Below are 22,066 nucleotides of genomic sequence, written 5' to 3'. Positions count from 1 at the left end.
GACTGTCACACTAGCTCCTGTGTCTAACTTGAAATTCGTCAGGTGACCATTTACAGATATGTCAGCATTCCGACTAGTGAATCAGGGATTCTTAATTTCTCCCAAGAAGCATTGTAGGACTTCTTCTTGTTATGGCTCATCGATATCATGGACTCGTTTAGGATCGTTTTCACATTTGAGGTTTCGGACTTACACATTTTTCCAAAGTGTCCCAGGCACTGGGAAAGCACTGCTTGTGCCTGTGAGGTACTTTAGCGCCATAGCGTGAACCTGGTCTGCCACCATTTGTACTTTGCCTGGGTATTGCTTTCCTTGCCCTGGAGTCTCCTTGCCCTTTTACTGTGTTCTGAGCTGGACTATTGAGGCTGCTCTGTACCATGGTTTAACTTTGCAACACAAAATGGATCAGTTTTGCCTACAGACCTCCAATTATCTGATGATCTGGATGGCTTTTTCTAATGTGAGATCTTCTTTGGATTGGAGTATATCTGAAAGAGCATCATCAGCCACTCCTTCTACTATTCCATCTCTTACGAGCTCTGAGATAAGATCAGCATATTGCAATCGTCATCCAATCTGCGTAACTCATTTATGAAAGAGCATTCAGGTACCCCAGGCTTTTAGACTCCATTGTTAAAATTTGGTTGCACCACAATTTTATTACTTCTTAGGTTAAAGTAGGTGTCAAAGAAATTTATGCCCTCTTCGAAGTTATTGGAAGATTCACTTATTCCTTGTCCGGCAATTATATGTTTGGCTACTGGACCTACTGAATATAATAGTGCAGCCGTTTGTTCAGCCTCTGTAATCATAGAGCAGCACGGTGGCACAGTGTTGTCCTTCTCAGCGCCAGGGACCCGGGTTCAATTCTGGCCTTGGGTGACTGTAGAATTTGTACCTTCTCCCCATGTCTGCGTGGGTTTCCTCCGGGTGCTCCGATTTCCTCCCATAGTCCAAAGATGTGCAGGTTAGGTGGATTGGTCATGCTAAATTGCCCCTCAGTGCCCAATGATGTGTAGGTTAGGTGTGATTATGGGGATAGGGTGGGGAGTGGGTCTACGTAGCGTATTCTTTCAGAGGGTTAGTGCAGACTTAATGGACTGAATGACTTCCTACTGCACTGTAGGGAATTTATGGGACATACCTTAAAAACCTTCTTTTCCATAACATCAGATTTTGCACCTCGTCTGGCCCTTCCATCTGTCTTTATGGGTCGGCAGTCTTGATTTACAATCCACAGCTGTTTTCAGCAGAGGAGGGTGAAACTCTGAATTGCTTCTCTTTCTTCCCATTGCTGTCTGCATTTGGCAGGCCCGCATTGATGTTATGAAACCATTGTAAACTTCAGCGACATTGCGGAAAACCTATTAAACAATTCATTTTGGCCAGCTAATTGCTTTCCTGAATTTGGAGAATTGAATGAAGCTTATTTTTTGCCCTGACTTTTAATTTTGTTTGTTATTGTTCTGGTGTCAACCCTGGATCCAGGAGGCAGCATTCTTCAAGCTGTGTTCATTAAACAATCGATATACCAGAGCTGGCTGACTATTGCAATGCGCGGCAGCGCGGTAGCATAGTGGTTAGCACTATGGCTTCACAGCGCTAGGGTCCCAGGTTCGATTCCCGGCTTGGGTCACTGTCTGTGCGGAGTCTGTATGTTCTCCCCGTGTCCGCGTGGGTTTCCTCCGGGTGCTCCGGTTTCCTCCCACAGTCCAAAGATGTGCAGGTTAGATGGATTGGCTGTGCTAAATTGCCCCATAGTGTCCAAAAGGTTAGGTGGGGTTATTGGGATAGCTTGGAAGTGTGAGTTTAAATGGGGTGCTCTTTCGAAGGGCCGGTCAGACTCAATGGGCTGAATGGCCTCCTTCTGCACTGTAAATTCTATGATGATTTAAAAGCTTGTTTCAACCTTTTTCCACACTTTGGCAATCTGGCTGGGTTCTTTGACTCTGCTTTCAATCGGGTCTCACAACAGACTTCGACATGCTCTGTTTGAATCCTTTTGCACTGGACAGTGGATCTTTTTTCTGCCCTTCAGCTTCTTAGGTGATCTCCAGCCGTGTACTCGAGATCTTCAAGTCAGGTACACTTTTCTCAGGTAAGGTTGCAGTTCCTTTCGGGATTTTTGGGGTCCTCCACCTGCTGCTACCATGTTGTAATAATAATAGTCTTTATTATCACAAGTAGGCTTACATTAACACTGCAACAAGGTTACTGTGAAAAGCCCCTATTCGCCACATTTCGGCACCTGTTCGGTTATAGAGGGAGAATTCAGAATGTTCAAATGACCTAACAGCACGTCTTTCGGGACTTGTGGGAGGAAACCGGAGCACCCGGAGGAAACCCACACAGACACGGGGAGAAGGTGTAGACTCCGCACAGATAGTGACCCAAGCCAGGAATTGAACCTGGGACCCTGACGCTGTGAAGCCATAGTGCTAACCACCATGCTACCAATAATCATCCACGATGTACACTATGATTGTATGTTGTCTTAAGAAGAGGAGCAGATGTATAATTGAACACAAACTGTTTGTTAATAACACTTAACAATGTCCATATGCACTGGATACAGTCCTGGCTAGGTGCCATCTTCATGCTGACCTCTACCAGACTCACCACAACATTCTACTACTCCCATGTAATTCTATATCATACTGTGAGTGGTATTGTTTTCCCAGTCCCACATTAACCCTTACAGTCCCAAACACCCTAATACTACATTACGGTGCAGTTTGTCTGACATATTTGGGATTTTTGTTTATTGTTGGCCTTGATCTTTCCTCATTTGGGTTCCTGAAGAAAACGTTGGACAAACTTTGCAGATTCCTGGTCACGAGCGTATATAATACCGACAGAAATCAAGTTGTGGAAGTTGATGCTGGCATTTGCCCAAATAATAACACAAAACAGACAGACTCTGAAATTAAATTGGATTACTCCAATCACTATTTTGGGCCTTCCATGGAGCTCCAAGTATTTCATTTCCTGTGCATTTTTCAGCATGGTCTGCTATTGTCTGATACTTTGTAGGGTGGGAGGGAGGTTGCAGGGTGAGGGGAGGGGGAGGGGTGGGGGGGGGCAGTTACCTGTCAGTGAAAACAAATCAGGAGTTAGCCAAATGTTTTGTTTTGTATTGGAACAAAGTTTATAGGATCATTTTTCCATGTAGCACCTCGGGCAGGTGTAATATTAGAATCCACCATGAATGAGATTGAATAATATTAACATGCAAAGCATTCTGTTTTCTTATTGTGCCCCAGAGAATTATGGAATGGCATTTTGCTGTACAGCCAGTATGTGGAGGAAGGGGCTATCTCCCATTACATAACCTGGGGGCGAGGGTTAGTAATATTGGAGGATTACGGGTAAATTCACAGATCGAGCACTCCACGACAGCATGTCTCGGAGAATTTCTGTTAAAGAGTTGTCACATCCCCACAACGCACTAGACAACCTGAGGGTTGAAATGCTTTTCATTTATTTACATCTCCATTTCCCTCCACACTGAAGTTGGTAAGGTTTCACCGATAGAGTCACTTGATGTATTTCAGGTGCCATCATACGAACCCTTTTCACCTCAAAACAATCTCACAACTTTGGACTGCTCACCCTGCCTGATGAGCTGTTTTATCCAGAAGAGTGAGAGGCTTCATGTCTGTTCGTGCTCTATTTCTCCACAGAATGTGCCCTGCTGGGTATCCAGCACTGTCACTTCCTCATCAATCTCAATTAACAGTTACTGAAAGTTGAAAACATTACTTAAGGTCAAATCTATTATGTACCAGAGTGAAATAAAACATTGAGAGATGTTCTTGTGACTTGATTATTTCTGCATGCTCGCTCATTTGTCCAATATAAACATAAGCAATTTTCAGGAAGTTCAATTAGATTTGGTCCGAAAACAGGAAGGTTAACAGGGCAGCATGCAAAACATCCATTAAGCTTCGATTATGCAACAAAATGAAATTTGTTTTGGAACATATTGGCGCACAGAAGCGAAGAATACTTTCGAGCTCACGAACATGATTAGCGAGTGTCCAACACCTTAAAATAACACGAAGAATGATCTCTGCAGCGTGAGCACATTAATATGGCTCTTGTATTAGCACACACTGGAATGTGGACAGACATTTGCTCAAAGAATAACACGGTGGATGAATACTTGAATTAACCTGAGCTCCCACAGCTCACAATAGATCTAGTTTTCAGATGTTGTTCATTCAGTCTGTTCACACATTAACACCAAGCTTTATGGGGGTGGGGGAGGGGGGGGTGACAGGAAAGGAATGATCAGGGTGGTGTCAACAGAATGAGACATCTGACAATGTTTCTGACACTTTTAACATTCCTTCAATTTTGACCTTTGCAGGCCCTTCCTGCTATGGTAAGTCGAATATAACAAACATTTCTTCATAGTCCGGCAGAACGCAGGGTAGGGTTGCTAATTGTGATGACGGTTACTGTCATAATATACACCAGTATATCATGGTGCAGACACACACTGATGGACACACAGTGGGTCCAATCAACACACACAACACCGCAGCCAATTACCAGTTAGAGCACACTCACTATAAAGACAGGGGGCATCAGAGTTCCCGCTCATTCGGGATGCAGCCTCCTACAAGGACAGAGCTTACAGCACAGATCCTCACCATGTGGTGAGTGCATAGACTGGTTCGGACAGGCATAGGTCTTTAGTTTAATCTAACATCGTGTTAACCCACAGTGAAAGTATGTTCAACAGTTTCTAACTTAATAAAATTGTGTTGCACTGTTTTAAGTGTTGGTGGCCTGTATGTGTTCCACGGATCCAGAGCACCCAACACATCATGATACCAGGAGTTGAGAGATATTAGAACTTCTTAGACCTACCTGCAAGTGATCTGCCTTCCACCAGCATACAGCCATCCTGCAAAATGGACAGCGTCCGCCCGCCGCCGCCGCTCCGCATTACCGGTAACCTAGGGGCCAACTGGAAGATATTCAAACAACGCTTCCAGCTCTACCTTGAAGCCACAGACCGGGAAGATGCCTCGGACACCAGGAAGATCGCTCTCTTCCTAGCCACGGCCGGGGAACATGCCATCCACATTTTCAATTCTCTCACCTTTGCTGATGATGAAGATAAATCAAAATTCAAGACGGTCCTCCTCAAGTTTGACACTCACTGCAACATAGAGGTGAATGAAAGTTTCGAGCGCTATGTATTCCAACAGCGTTTGCAGGGTAAGGATGAACCTTTCCAGTCCTTTCTCACCCACCTCCGCATCTTTGCGCAGTCCTGTAATTACGGGCCCACCTCCGACTCCATGATACGCGACCAGATCGTTTTCGGTGTTCAGTCAGACCACCTACGCCAGCAGCTCCTCAAGGTAAAGCAGCTCACCCTAGCAACCGCCATCGAGACCTGCGTGCTACACGAACACGCCACTAGTCGCTTTTCCCACATCCAAGCGGCTGAAACGGCGCGGCAAGGTCCCCACGAGGCAGAAAGCGTCCAATCAACCGAGCAACTCCAGGGCCTCAGCCTGGATGAGGGTGGCCATTTTGGCGCTTGTCACGGACTCCCGCGCTTGTGCGCACCGAACGAGGGGACGGCGACTGTACTGCGCAGGCGCGCACCACGTACGGCCGCACCGCGCATGCGCGGTGGCGCAGCGAACGTACTGACGCTACAACATGCGGCAACTGTGGCTCCGCCCATTTAAAGCATCAATGCCCTGTCAAATCCCGACAATGCCTGAGATGTGGCAAACCTGGCCACTATGCTGCTTTATGCAGTTCAGCTCGGCCTGCCAATTCGTATCGCTACGGCCAGCCTCACAGGAATGTCTGGGCCATTGAACCCACGGTCACCGAGTCCGATGCGGGCCCACTACCAGATATTGACACCGAGGACCTGAAGGCACCTTTTCGAATCGGTATCGTTACAGAAAACAGAGTATCCCCGAAGCAAAGAATCCAGCCTCTATCGGTAGACACATCGATCCAGATCATGAGTGGTGTCCCACCCTGACGGTCAACTGGTCCCAAATACAATTCCGCCTGGACACCGGTGCCTCCGCCAATCTCATTGTGCGGTCTGACCTCCAAAGCCTTCGTGTGAAACCAGCCATCCTCCCATCAGCCTGCCAGCTATTAGATTATAATGGCAATGCCATTGCTGCCAGCGGCTCGTGTCAGCTTGAAGTGACGCACAAGTCACGCAAATCCATCCTTCCCATTGAAATCATGGGCTCTTCAAAAGCCTCCCTGCTTAGCGCGCAGGCATGCAAGCTGTTGAACCTAGTTCAGAGAGTTCACTCTCTCTCTCCTGCTGACGCGTCTGCCTTTCAGGACACCGAATTCAGGGTGCAGCTCAACGCCATTATCAACCAGTACCACAAAGTCTTTGAGGGCATGGGCATGCTCCCGTACACCTACAAGATTTTATTAAAACCGAATGCCACGCCCGTGGTGCACGCACCTCGCATAGTCCCAGCACCGCTTAAGGACCGCCTCATGCAGCAGCTGCAGGACCTCCAGAACCAAGGAACGATTTCCAAATTCATGGAACCGACCGACTGGATCAGTTCCATGGTATGTGTAAAAAAGCCTTCCGGCAAATTGAGAATTTGCATTGATCCCAAGGATCTAAATCGAAATATTATGAGAGAGCATTATCCAATTCCCAAGCGCGAAGAGCTCACATGTGAGATGGCTCGCGCCAAGCTCTTAACCAAACTCAACGCCTCAAAAGGATTCTGGCAAATCCAGTTCGATAAATCCAGCAGGAAACTTTGCACATTTAACACCCCCTTTGGCAGATATTGTTACAACAAGATGCCATTCGGGTTCATATCTGCATCAGAAGTGTTCCATAGGATTATGGAACAAATGATGGAAGGCATTGAAGGTGTTCGCGTCTATGTCGATGACATAATCATTTGTCCACCATCCCACAGGAGCATGTTAGTCGCCTCCAGCGCGTATTCAGACGTATACATGAGCATGGCCTCCGCCTCAACAGGTCCAAATGCTCTTTTGGTCAGACGGAACTCAAGTTCCTCGGGGACAACATCTCCCAATTGGGTGTGCAGCCGGATGCGGACAAGGTAGCTGCCATCACAGCTATGAAAACACCAGAGGACAAGAAGGCGGTCCTCCAGATTTCTGGACATGGCCAATTTTTTAGGGAAATTTATCCCTACCTCGCCTCTCATACCACGGCTCTCAGGAACCTGGTCAGGAAGGTGACAGACTTCCAATGGCTCCCTGGCCACGAACGCGAATGGAGAGAACTCAAAGCAAAACTGACCACGGCCCCGGTCTTAGCTTTCTTTGATCCAGCAAAGGAGACCAAAATTTGGGGCAGTGCTCCTTGAACGTGATGAGGCCTCATCATGGGCCCCAGTTGCACATGCGTCACGTGCGATGACCCCCACGGAACAGCGTTACGCGCAGGTAGAAAAGGAGTGTCTGGGCCTTCTGACCGGTGTGGTCAAGTTTCCCGATTATGTCTACGGACTTCCTCAATTCACCGTCGAAACTGACCATCACCCGTTGGTCAATATAATACAGAAAGACTTGAATGATATGACGCCTCGCCTCCAGCGTATTCTTCTCAAGCTCCGGCGATATGACTTCCAGCTGGTATACACCCCAGGCAAGGACCTCATCATTGCTGATGCTCTCTCCAGGGCAGTCAACACTCCATGTGACCCAGCGGGATTTGTCTGCCAGGTTGACGCCCATGTGGCATTCGCGGCCTCCAGTCTACCTGCCTTGTCCAAATTCGCCGCGAGACGGCGGCTGACCCCTTGCTACAGCGTGTCATGCGCCACCTAATGGACGGGTGTCTCAAGGGCCAATGCCCTCAGTTCTATAATATCAGAGATGATCTGGCGGTAGTAGACGGGGTTCTTCTAAAACTGGACCGCATTGTCATCCCGCATAGCATGCGCCAACTTGTCCTGGAACAACTACACGAGGGCCACCGTGGCGTGGAAAAGTGCTGCCGATGGGCCCGAGAGGCAGTGCACTGGCCTGGCATTAATGAGGACATAGCCAACACAGTGCTCAACTGCCCCACTTGTCAGCGCTTCCAGCCGGCCCAACCACGTGAGACCCTGCAGCCCCATGAGTTGGTCACGTTACCATGGACCAAGGTGGGCATCGACCTGTTCCACGCGCTGGGTAGAGACTATGTCCTGATCGTGGAATACTTTTCGAATTACCTGGAGGTGATACGGTTGCACGACATCACCTCGTCTGCCGTCATTCGTGCATGTAAAGAAACATTTGCTCGACACGGCATCCCGCTCACGGTTATGTCGGACAATGGCCCCTGCTTCGCCAGCCAGGAATGGTCCAACTTTGCCAGTGGTACAATTTTGCCCATGTGACATCCAGTCCCCGTACCCCCAATCCAGCAGCAAAGCGGAGAAGGGAGTACATATAGTCAAACGGCTCCTCTGCAAGGCTGCCGATGCTTGCCCAATTTCCACCTTGCCTCGTTGGCCTATCGCTCCGCCCCGCTGTCCACTGGCCTGTCGCCAGCCCAGTTACTCATGGGTCGTACCCTAAGGACGACGGTGCCGTCCATCCATGTCCCAGACCTCAACCACGTTCCGGTCCTTCGACGGATGCAGCTGTCTCGTGCACAGCACAAGGCGGCTCATGACTCCCGTGCAGCTGATCTCCCTGCTCTGGTTCCAGATGACAACGTCTGTGTCCGTCTTCTGGAGGGGGGCTGGTCTGTAACCGCTGTTGTCCTTCGGCAGGTGGCCCCCCACTCGTTCCTGGTTCGTCTACCAGATGGCTCTATTCTGCGCCGCAATCGACGCGCCCTTCGTCTCGTTCCACGCTCGCCACATGACCCTCCAGTGTCTCCTCGCCCTCCTGCTGACCCTGCCACGGACAATGCAGAGCTCCCAGTCACTCTGCCTCCCCTTGACTCTGACACAGTCCAGCCCGCTCCTGAACCGGCGGCTCTCGACCCACCCTTGAGGCGGTCAACCAGAATTCGGCGCCCACCTCAGAGACTTAATTTATGAACTTTGTGGACTTACAGACTCTCTGAATTGTTTTGTTGCTTTGTTTGATCGTTTCCCTGGTTTGTATACAGTGTTAATTTCGTTATTCTTGTTGCATACTGCTTCTCTGCACCAGGCACCTTCCCATGTAAATAGCTTAGTTCTCATGTACATAGTCCTGTAAATATGTCTCTCGCACCCCACACGTAGTTAGGAACATTCTCACCATACACTATTTATTGCCACACACATACATTCTTTTATAAAAGGGGGGATGTCATAATATACACCAGTATATCATGGTGCAGATACACAAACACTAATGGACACACAGCGGGACCAATCAACACACACAACACCGCAGCCAATCACCAGTTACAGCACACGCACTATATAGGCAGGGGGCATCAGAGTTCCCGCTCATTCGAGCTGCAGCCTCCTAGTACGACAGAGCTTACAGCTTACAGCACAGATCTTCACCATGTGCTGAGTGTATAGACTGGTTAGGACAAGGCATTGGTCTTTAGTTCAATCTAACATTGTGTTAACCCACAGTGAAAGTATGTTCAACAGTTGCTAACTTATTAAAATAGTGTTGCACTATTTTAAGTGTTGGTGGCCTGTATGTGTTCCACGGATCCAGAACACCCAACACATCACCGATGATCTTCTCCAGGGGTTGTACACAGTAGAGTCCTGGGGATGGATCTCAATTCCTGGAAAATCCAGGCTAATCCTGGAGGTTTGACACCCTAAAGGTCTGTTTGCTCTTTGAATCCATTTCCGGAATGTGCTGGTCACTGTTCAAAATAGAGAATGCTGACATTAAAACTTCAAATTTTGGGCCATTGCACTTTTTTTCAAACGGGGCTCCCCAAAATCCAAGGAGTCCCCGAACATCCCTGAAGGGCTCCGCTCTATTTAAGATCATTTGAAAATTGTGCCAAAATGTTCAATTTTTCAAGATATATCATTTAATTAGAAGTCATAATTCATTAATTCAATAGTGTTTTACTTTGGTTTATAATATACACATAGATTAGAAGGGGGAGGGAGAGAGGGCTGGGATGCCACAGAATTTCACCATATATTATAGAGTGCCTTAACCAAAAAAGGGTTGCAAGGCTCTCTGTCTCTGTCTAATAAGTGGGTATTCTCAATTTATATTGGAATTTGCTTCACAGTGCCAATTGCCCTGTTACCTTTTCTGCATGGCAATTATTCATCTCTGAGTTTTAACATTGATTGAAGACTATCTGATCATGTTATTATATATGCTGCTGCATTGGATGAATTACCAGCTCCCTCACTTAGAAGTGGGAGAGCAAATCATCACTATCTGCAATACTTGCTCAATCTCACTTGGTTTGTCTTTAACATTGCTGCCTGATGCATAGGAGAGCATAGAATCCCTGCAGTGAAGAAGGAGGCCCATCAAATCTATATCCACCCTTCAAAAGACCAAACTAACTCGGCCCACTTCCCTGCCCTATCCTCATAACCTCACCTAACGTTTGGACACCAGGGAGCAATTTAGCATGGCCAATCACCTAATCTTTGGACTGTGGGAGGAAACGGAAGCTCCTGAGGAAATGGCATGGTGGCATAATGGTTAGCACCGCTGCCTCACAGATCCAGGGGTCCGGGTTCAAGTCCCGCCTTGGGTCACTGTCTGTGTGGAGTTTGTACTATTCCCTGTGTCTGCGTGGGTTTCTTCCGGGTGCCCTGGCTTCCTCCCAAGGTGCAAAGATGTGCCGGTTAGGTGGATTGTCCATGTTAAATTGCCCCTTAGTGTCCAAAAGGTTAGGTGGAGTTATTGAGTTACGGGGATAGGGTGGGTCATGGGCCTAGGTAGAGTGTTTTTTGAGAGAGTTGGTGCACTCGATGGGCCGAATGGACTTCTTCTGCACTGTAGTGATTCTATTCAATGATTCTTATGAAACCCACACAATCATAGGAGAATGTGCAAACGTCACACAATCAACGAAGGTTGGAATTGAACCCAGGCCCCTGGCGTTGTGAGGCAGCAGTGCTAGCCACTGTGCCACCCATATGAGTGTTGAAACGTCAGAAGAATTGAGCACGCAACATGGTTCAATTCTTTCTGTTCCTCTGAATGACCTTGTGAATTCCTTCTCAGCCTGGGTCCTCAAGACAAGAACAGCATGTCCTCTCACCCATGCCATGCTAACTGTGCCAGTACCACCTTCATAACACAGGCTGCTAAGATTTGTGTGGTGATGATTTTTTTTTTTGTTCAAGAGGTCAATTTATTGCATTCAGAAATTATAAAATGTTAAGATCCTGTTCAAACTGATAACAAAAACAATGTGACAATGTTAATAAACAGACAGAAGTAAATATTATTCACATCAAAAAACAATGTACGTCAGGTGGTAGAAGATCAAAAATATAATTATGACACAGTAAAGTGTGCATTTTCACTCATGTTGGTTAAAAAAAAATCAAAGATCTAATATGATCATTCTTAAATCACACAGAACACCGTTAATTTAATTTCTGTTGCATTCTATAAATACAATCGAATCAGTACCATGTAATAGATCAAGAGTGTTTAATTCTGCATCCAAACCTCAACATTTGAAATCTTAGGCTTTATCACGTAAAAATAACATGACACAGGACAACAAATACTCTTATTCTGATCAAAAACGGATTTCAATCATACGTTTAACACATTGAAGGAATCCAACTTGTGCATCTTTAACCGAGTGTTTTCACTATCAAACTACCCCTAAAAATATATATATCCAAATATGTACTTTGGCCACAACACAATGAGGACATTGAATCCATATTGGCTCATGAAATAATGATATCCGTTTGCCCCTTATTAAGACAATAATTTCCCTATAATGTGGGACAGCGAGATCATGTGAAATGCAGTGGAAATTAATTCCATTAAAATACACCTTTTCCAAATGCAATAAGTGTTTGTTTCAGGCAGTTTAAAAAAAAATTCCTTTCTCCTCCTGCAAATCTGCAAAAAGCAGCATCGTCTAATAACAAGCCATTTAATTTTAGTACAGGACTAGCTTGGTCACCGATATAAGTGATGCATTTGAAAAGCAAACATTTGATGCCAATTCTGAAATCATTTAAAATGTTGAACCTTGACTGAAGATATTCTGCAATGTTCCTGCCACTCCCTAACCAGTTCCATCCCCAATTCCCATTTACAACTGTATATGAGAACTACAAAATTCCCCTGTAATCTTTATGGTTAACAATGTGACCAGATAAATAAAATCTAGTCATAAGATTCAGATTAGGCATCTGCAATAAATTTGATTGATGGGTTGCATCCGGGAATAAGACTGTGCACTCAGAGTCTGTCTTCTTTGCAACTCCCAGAAAACTTGCAGTCAACACAGCAGTTCCATCAAAAGACCTCTGTCCTGGAAACTCTTTTACCATTTCTGTTTATTCATTATCTCATCTCTTGTAGTGAAAGTTGGTGCATCTTCAACATTAACTCCATCTGCCATTTCCAAAACCTTCTCCATAAGTTGCTCACTATAACAGCAGCTCATGAAGATATGGTTGGCCCAGACCATGGAAAGAGCGACCAAGTAATCCATGCGCTCCCGCGGGTAGTGGGAGAGGTTCCACGCCAGGAAACTCCGGCGCGCCGTCCAGTGTTTGTCGCTCTCGGACAGGCCCCGGAGCTCCTCCAGGCTCAGATCGGCCATCTCCCGGTTCCGCTTGAGGAAATCATCCAGGCTGGTACCCGCCATCTTCCCGGCAACCTTGTGCGGTGATGATTATGCTGGCCACAACTATGTCAGGATTGATAAATATCTTTCAAGCCAAAGCAAAACTTCTTGAGCATCGGTTGGTTTCCCGAAAGATGATTTCAATTTAATATTTAAGGAAAGGAGGGTGGTAGTTGTCATGATATTCAAACATACATCATAACACATACATAATGATAGACAGACCAACAGATCAATTAGCACACATAACACGACAGCCAATCACAGACAAGAGCAGACACAGTATAAGACAAGAAACTCAACACTTCCTGGTACCATGAGGTGTTGAGTGCTCTGAGGTACAGACGAACCAACACGGTTGCGATTGATACAACGCAGTTTTATTCCAACTAACTATTTACACATCTGACTTGGTACTCAGCACGTTGTGACTGTGTGAGTGTCTTGCTAATGAGGTCCTGGCCCTGTGCTGTCTCCAGATGGACTGGCCAGGAGGTGTCGTGTTTCTTGTCTTATGCTGTGTCTGCTCTTGTCTGTGATTGGCTGTCGTGTTATGTGTGCTAATTGGTCTGTTGGTCTGTCTATCATTATGTATGTGTTATGATGTATGTTTGAATATCATGACAGTAGTCAGTTAAAATTTTGATCGCTTATGCCTTTGAAGAAAGTACAACTGTAACAGGTTTTTGTTATTCATTCACGGGATGTTCCGATTGCTAATATTCCTGATTTGTGTCTTGTAGACGTTAAAAAGGCTTTTGGAAATCAAAGGGCAAGTCACTCACAGACTTAATACTCAACTACTGTCCTATTCTTGTAGCCAGAGTATTTATGTGAATGGTCCAATAGCTTTTATTTCAATAGTATTAATGCACAAATATAGGAATATAATACATAAACCAGACTTACAATATCCATCTTTACATGTGTGTCTTCCATGCATATATTCATCCAGTCCATTCCTGCCAATTTTCCAGCTATTTTAATAATCTGCCAGTCTGCTTATGTGTCTGGAACACATACCTTCAAACTGGCAACAATCCCAGGGCAGAGGAGTTGCTGTCTAATTTCACATATATGACAGTCCGAGGTTTATATCCAGTAAATTTTCGACAATTTTGTTTCTGGGACTCTTGTTTTCTTCTGACTTGTTCTCTCAGTAGTTTGCTGAGAGAACACTCTGGGGACTAGCCCTCAGCCTATCTCAGTTCTACTTTGTAGCTAGGTGTGCAAATGGAACCGAGGGTGACTCTTGCTGTATTGTGTCATAGAATTTACAGTGCAGAAGGAGGCCATTCGGCCCATCGAGTCTGCACCGGTTCTTGGAAAGAGCACCCTACCCAAGGTCAACACCTCCACCCTATCCCCATAACCCAGTAACCCCACCCAATACTAAGGGGAATTTTTGGACACTAAGGGCAATTTATCATGGCCAATCCACCTAACCCGCACATCTTTGGACTGTGGGAGGAAACCGGAGCACCCGGAGGAAACCCACGCACACACGGGGAGAACGTGCAGACTCCGCACAGACAGTGACCCAAGCCAGAATTGAACCGGGACCCTGGAGCTGTGAAGCAATAGTGCTATCCACAAGGCTACCGTGCTGCCCCTGTGGGGAATGACTAAGTCCTTTCTCGATAGTTGTAAGTCGTCCATGATTCACAGCCATACAGGAAGGTGCTGAGGACATAGGCCTTGTAAACCATCATCTTGGTTCTAAGGGTCAGCTTGATGTTATTCATGTTGAAGTTGGAATGAAATGATAAGTGAAGAATTGGATAAAAAAGAAACTGGAATGGATTTAGCTGCACTGATGAGTTATGAGATGCATATTAGCCTAGTAGCAGGGTGAAACAGATGTTTTGTTGAGCAAAGTGGAGACTAGCAGTCGAGGGACCTAAGTCATAGCCATGCCCAGATGCAAAGCAGAGCTCTCAGAGGATCAAGGTGTTGTGCCGAAAAGAAAACAGCAGACGTCTGTCCATGTCAGACCCATAAGCACTGCTCTAAACTCGAAGAAAGGTTTCCAAAAGAAAGCTGTAGGCACTGTGTCATAATTATTGCTGGATTTGACTCATAGTGTTAAAACCTATGGGATGTTGTTTTGGGGAAGGTGTATTCACGGAATTTAGGAAAGTAGATTGGGGGTAATTTAAGCATACTGTCTGGGTAACCATTATTGTACTTAATTGTAAATCTTCTGTACTGTTGCCTTTCTCTTGTGTGTTTTATATTTTAATATACATTTTGTGATTTGAATAATTCACAACAAGACTGACTCTTTTCCTCACCGGGTTTCATCGCTTTTCTCACATTTCTCTCCAAAATTTCAAAAATAAATAGTTAATAATCAATGTTCTAACCTTCTGGGATTTGGAATGTCCTCACATTGAACATCAGCGGGGTTCATAACATTCCATGTGTGATTTGTGAGTTGGCCAAAGGTGATAGTTACTTTCCTTCTGCATGAATCAAGTTCTGCTTCAAAGGTCAGAGTGTCTGTCAACAAGAACCTGAGGAAGCAGATTTTACTAACCACTTCAAGTGGGGCGTTATTCAATGTGATCCTGGCGGAGAAGCGACACCTTGTCCCATGACCATGGTGTTCTTGATATTCATCATCAGAGAGAATAAGTTACAGGTATGGGAGAGATATTTTATGAGTCTATGTAGCTGTGCTTCTGTGTAGGTGATTAACGTAGCATCACCAGCACAGAGGACCTCTATAATCAGGACACAACATGTTTTCTGTATGGTGAGGTAGTCGGAACCAGGTGACCAGTAGGACACCCAAACTTCCTCTTCAACAATGCCTGCGAGTGTGACAGGAAGGTCCTAGGTATTGATTATCACATCTGGGAGACACTGTCTGATGGTGACCCCTTCTTTGGGATGGCATCTGCCACCATAATGTCCAGTGGCTACAGTGGCTTGGCAAAAGATGTGAGTGCTGAAAACCGCAACCCGCAAAGACACCCAGAACCTACCTCCTGAGGATTGGCCTCTTCTGCCATCACATACGTCACCTGAAATGGATTAGTTTGCTGGATGTCCAGCATCTTTCATAGATGGAAGGAGACAGGAACTTGCTTGTTTGCATACTTGAGGTTGGATATTGTCAGAATCCAGAACTACTTTTCTTTACCCCCATTACCCTGTCACTTTATGGTAATACACTGGTGAAGGGGAGATCTTAAATTACTTACTGATCCTTGTTATCAGTTGATGGAGAGGTAACTATCTAACTGGTTTGTCAGCTTGTCACGCATTCCGACTCTCTGGCCCTTCATTAACAAACACATTAGTAAATCATGATGCAGCTGAGAACAGAGTTCTCCTGGGAATGTTAATTCATTGTTTGGTCCTAGTGTTGCTGTTTGTAAGTTGCTAGGTTTATGTTGGCCTTGCTTTTATTTTTTCCTGCATGACCCTTTCACTGAACTTTTCAAAAATGTGGTGATTTTCTAAACTTTTAGAAGGAACATTTACCATCAAGCTCATCAGCGGCCAACATTCCACCCAGAATGCAGAGCCATTGGACAAAGTGGTGTCACAGCATGAACCTCAATGGCTCAGATTGTGTGGTGGTGATTATATCAGTGAAACAGTCATTCTTCCACTGAAACTGACAACAACATTGGGAGCTTGGACATTCATAGAATGTCACAGAGATGCAGAAGTTGTTGTCAGTGATTCCACGCTACTTCAGAGGGTGCCTGACTGTGACCTCCCAGACTGCAATCTCTAAGCAATCACTGAATTGAGGAAATAATTTATATATATTGTTTTTCTTGTAAAAACACTTGAAAAGTTACATCTTGTTGAAAGCAATTGGGCTTTTAATGGCATCCTAATATCATAATTATTGTTAAACACTCTTACTGACACTGTAAAGTTAACTTCATATTTGTGGAATGTCAAATATCTGTTCTAATTTTAAAAAACTTTCAAACATTTTTTAAAAGTTTGGTTGCATTTGGTCAATCCAATCATTATCATTTATTTCAAGGTGCCACAGTGGGTGGCACTGCTGCCGCAAAGAACCAGGGACTTGGGTTCAATTCTGGCCTTGGGTGACTGTCTGCGTGGAGTTTGTACGTTCTCCCAATGTCTGCGTGGGTTTCGTCCAGGTGCTCCGGTTTCCTCCCACAGTCCAAAGCTGTGCAGACTAGGTGGATTGACCATGCTAAAACTCCCTTTAGATGGGTTACGGGGATACGGTGGGGGTGTGGGCCTGGGTGGAGGTGTGGGCCTGGGTGGGGTGTTCCTTCGTAGGGGCAGTGCATACCCGATGTGCCGAATGGCTTCCTTCTGCACTGGAGGGATTCTATGATTAACAGTTTTTTAAAGTTTGTTTACATTTGTTTTAGCTTCTGTCAATCCAATGAGAATCATTAATTTTACTATCTGAATATTTAAGTGAAAAATGAAAGGTCTCAATGTTGTTGCACACCTGGCGATCACCTTGACTTGGTGCCAGATTTTAAACTGCCATCGAGAAAGGAAACATTTGTGCCACAGAGATAGATCTTTGTGGGCACTTTTCTTCAATGTCAGGTATACACCGCTGCTTTACTGCTGCCTACAAAATCTATCTCAATGTTGAATAAAGAACCTAACAATAACGGAATAAAAATAGAGGCCAATAAAAATTGGATGTATCATGGATGGCTGAGCTGTAATCACCAATTTCCATGTATTTTTGTAAATACCTCAAACATTGACTGGTGCCTTTAATAAATAGTACTGTGCGTCTTTGTGCTTCAATTTACAGCTGGGACTCATTTGGTAAAATAATCCATAAATTAATGTCTTCCAGAGAAATATAACTGCTGTTCATCAGCAAAAAACGACTTTGGAGATAAAATGAGAGAACATTGCTTCAATGATAGCCCACACCTTTGAGTCGTAGGAACTTGCGCTCTCAAGTTGAGTACACAGAGATAGGAATCCCCATGCCCCATCCATGCCAACTTATGCCACCTCATGGCTCAAACTACCCCCATATGTTTCATGCCAACATATGCTCCTCTACCAAACTCCATGGACCTCCTCTACCCAACTCCATTGACCCTTATTGCTTCTATGCCACCTTAGGACCAAGTTATGTCAATGACACCCCACTCATCCTCATAGTCCTTTAAAACTACTATTCCAACTTAATGCCAACCATTCCCCCTCCCATCCTTTGCCCTTGCACCCTCTCTGTGAAAACACCCAGTATCCAGCACAGGCAGACATCAGGAGTCATGTTGAGCTGAAATAAAATAAAGTTCTCAGTACCTATTATAGACTTCACTATTTAAAAAAAATAAAAAATTGATAAAAGCCCTTTCAATACATTTAAATCCTTTCAGGTACTTAATCCCTTATTAAGCCTGTTTATCCCTGTTTGTCAAGCAAGAATCTACAGGCTATACAGAGTTGTTTTTTTCTCAAATGCCTTTGAATTGGCCAGGGACAGTGCTTCGAATCGCTACTGTGTTTTTGTGAGAAAGATATAATGCCCATGTTATTGAATCATGTTCAGTGACAAACGCTTTGTTTCTGGTGACCATAAAAGGAGATGGTTGCATAGTGGTAACATCACTGGACTAATAACACAGAGGCTGAGGTTAATAGTGGATGTGGGGACAAATCCCAACACGGCAGCTGGTGGAATTTAAATTTAGTCAATCACAAATTTGAAATGCAAAGCCAATCCAGCAATGGCAACTGTGGAACCTGATTGCTGTAAAAACCCACTTGGTTCAAGAGAGAGCATTTAAACACGTGGCTACAGGGATGGTGCAGGCGGGAGGGTTTCAGATTTTTGGATAACTGGGGCTCTTTCTGGGGAAGGTGGGACCTCTACAGACAGGATGGTCTACATCTGAACCTGAGGGGCACAAATATCCTGGGGGGGGAGATTTGTTAGTGCTCTTTGGGGGGGTTTAAACTAATGCAGCAGGGGCATGGGAACCTGGATTGTAGTTTTAGGGTAAGGGAGAATGAGAGTATAGAGGTCAGGAGCACAGATTTGACGTCGCAGGAGGGGGCCAGCGTTCAGGTAGGTGGTTTGAAGTGTGTCTACTTCAATGCCAGGAGTATACGAAACAAGGTAGGGGAACTGGCAGCGTGGGTTGGTACCTGGGACTTCGATGTTGTGGCCATTTCGGAGACATGGATAGAGCAGGGACAGGAATGGATGTTGCAGGTTCCGGGGTTTAGGTGTTTTAGTAAGCTCAGAGAAGGAGGCAAAAGAGGGGGAGGTGTGGCGCTGCTAGTCAAGAGCAGTATTACGGTGGCGGAGAGGATGCTAGATGGGGACTCTTCTTCCGAGGTAGTATTGGCTGAAGTTAGAAACAGGAAAGGAGAGGTCACCCTGTTGGGAGTTTTTTATAGGCCTCCTAATAGTTCTAGGGATGTAGAGGAAAGGATGGCGAAGATGATTCTGGATATGAGCGAAAGTAACAGGGTAGTTATTATGGGAGACTTTAACTTTCCAAATATTGACTGGAAAAGATATAGTTCGAGTACAATAGATGGGTCGTTTTTTGTACAGTGTGTGCAGGAGGGTTTCCTGAAACAATATGTTGACAGGCCAACAAGAGGCGAGGCCACGTTGGATTTGGTTTTGGGTAATGAACCAGGCCAGGTGTTGGATTTGGAGGTAGGAGAGCACTTTGGGGACAGTGACCACAATTCGGTGACGTTTACGTTAATGATGGAAAGGGATAAGTATACACCGCAGGGCAAGAGTTATAGCTGGGGGAAGGGCAATTATGATGCCATTAGACGTGACTTGGGGGGGATAAGGTGGAGAAGTAGGCTGCAAGTGTTGGGCACACTGGATAAGTGGGGCTTGTTCAAGGATCAGCTACTGCGTGTTCTTGATAAGTATGTACCGGTCAGACAGGGAGGAAGGCGTCGAGCGAGGGAACCGTGGTTTACCAGGGAAGTGGAATCTCTTGTTAAGAGGAAGAAGGAGGCCTATGTGAAGATGAAGTGTGAAGTTTCGGTTGGGGCGATGGATAGTTACAAGGTAGCGAGGAAGGATCTAAAGAGAGAGCTAAGACGAGCAAGGAGGGGACATGAGAAGTATTTGGCAGGAAGGATCAAGGAAAACCCAAAAGCTTTCTATAGGTATGTCAGGAATAAGCGAATGACTAGGGAAAGAGTAGGACCAGTCAAGGACAGGGATGGGAAATTGTGTGTGGAGTCTGAAGAGATAGGCGAGATACTAAATGAATATTTTTCGTCAGTATTCACTCAGGAAAAAGATAATGTTGTGGAGGAGAATGCTGAGCCCCAGGCTAATAGAATAGATGGCATTGAGGTACGTAGGGAAGAGGTGTTGGCAATTCTGGACAGGCTGAAAATAGATAAGTCCCCGGGACCTGATGGGATTTATCCTAGGATTCTATGGGAGGCCAGGGAAGAGATTGCTGGACCTTTGGCTTTGATTTTTATATCATCATTGGCTACAGGAATAGTGCCAGAGGACTGGAGGACAGCAAATGTGGTCCCTTTGTTCAAAAAGGGGAGCAGAGACAACCCCGGCAACTATAGACCGGTGAGCCTCACGTCTGTAGTGGGTAAAGTCTTGGAGGGGATTATAAGGGACAAGATTTATAATCATCTAGATAGGAATGATATGATCAGGGATAGTCAGCATGGCTTTGTGAAGGGTAGGTCATGCCTCACAAACCTTATTGAGTTCTTTGAGAAGGTGACTGAACAGGTAGACGAGGGTAGAGCAGTTGATGTGGTGTATATGGATTTCAGCAAAGCGTTTGATAAGGTTCCCCACGGTAGGCTATTGCAAAAAATACGGAGGCTGGGGATTAAGGGTGATTTAGAGATGTGGATCAGAAATTGGCTAGCTGAAAGAAGACAGAGGGTGGTGGTTGATGGGAAATGTTCAGAATGGAGTACAGTCACAAGTGGAGTACCACAAGGATCTGTTCTGGGGCCGTTGCTGTTTGTCATTTTTATCAATGACCTAGAGGAAGGCACAGAAGGGTGGGTGAGTAAATTTGCAGATGATACTAAAGTCGGTGGTGTTGTCGATAGTGTGGAAGGATGTAGCAGGTTACAGAGGGATATAGATAAGCTGCAGAGCTGGGCTGAGAGGTGGCAAATGGAGTTTAATGTAGAGAAGTGTGAGGTGATTCACTTTGGAAGGAATAACAGGAATGCGGAATATTTGGCTAATGGTAAAGTTCTTGAAAGTGTGGCTGAGCAGAGGGATCTAGGTGTCCATGTACATAGATCCCTGAAAGTTGCCACCCAGGTTGATAGGGTTGTGAAGAAGGCCTATGGAGTATTGGCCTTTATTGGTAGAGGGATTGAGTTCCGGAGTCGGGAGGTCATGTTGCAGCTGTACAGAACTCTGGTCCGGCCGCATTTGGAGTATTGCGTACAGTTCTGGTCACTGCATTATAGGAAGGACGTGGAGGCTTTGGAGCGGGTGCAGAGGAGATTTACCAGGATGTTGCCTGGTATGGAGGGAAAATCTTATGAGGAAAGGCTGACGGACTTGAGGTTGTTTTCGTTGGAGAGAAGAAGGTTAAGAGGAGACTTAATAGAGGCATACAAAATGATCAGGGGGTTGGATAGGGTGGACAGTGAGAGCCTTCTCCCGCGGATGGATATGGCTGGCACGAGGGGACATAACTTTAAACTGAGGGGTAATAGATATAGGACAGAGGTCAGAGGTAGGTTCTTTACGCAAAGAGTAGTGAGGCCGTGGAATGCCCTACCTGCTACAGTAGTGAACTCGCCAACATTGAGGGCATTTAAAAGTTTATTGGATAAACATATGGATGATAATGGCATAGTGTAGGTTAGATGGCTTTTGTTTCGGTGCAACATCGTGGGCCGAAGGGCCTGTACTGCGCTGTATTGCTCTATGTTCTATGTTCTATGTTCAGTAATGCCCTTGAGAAGGAAATCTGCCATCCTTACCTGCTCTGGCCTACATGTGACTCCAGATCCAAAGCAATGCGGTTGGCTCTTAACTGCCCTCTGAAATGGCCCAGCAAGTCACTCAGCTCAAGGGCAATTAGCAATTGGCAAGGACTGGCCCTGCAGTGACACCCAATCCCACTAAGGAAAAATAAATTCTATAAAATGCCTGAATTACATCGGAATTCAGAAAACAAACTCTAATGGCACGGTGGCACAGCGGCTAGCATGGCAGCCTCACAGCTCCAGGGACCTGCGTTCAAATCCAGCTTTGGGTGGCTGCATGTGTGGAGTTTGCACGTTCGCCCAGTGTCTGCGTGGGTTTCCCGTGTGTGTTCCGGTTTGCTCCCAAAGCAC

At 45.6% G+C, this 22,066-nt stretch overlaps 1 pseudogene; it reads right to left on the bottom strand.

Annotated features, from left to right (window-relative positions):
• Nucleotides 1-12,451: 12,451 nt before the first annotated feature.
• On the bottom strand, nt 12,452-12,778 carry LOC140398070 (CDKN2AIP N-terminal-like protein pseudogene; annotated as a pseudogene).
• Between the last annotated feature and the right edge of the window lie 9,288 nt (nt 12,779-22,066).

Source organism: Scyliorhinus torazame, chromosome 21 (genome assembly GCF_047496885.1).
Source record: "Scyliorhinus torazame isolate Kashiwa2021f chromosome 21, sScyTor2.1, whole genome shotgun sequence".
Taxonomy (NCBI): domain Eukaryota; kingdom Metazoa; phylum Chordata; class Chondrichthyes; order Carcharhiniformes; family Scyliorhinidae; genus Scyliorhinus; species Scyliorhinus torazame.
This window is presented reverse-complemented; position numbering and strand designations above follow the sequence as displayed.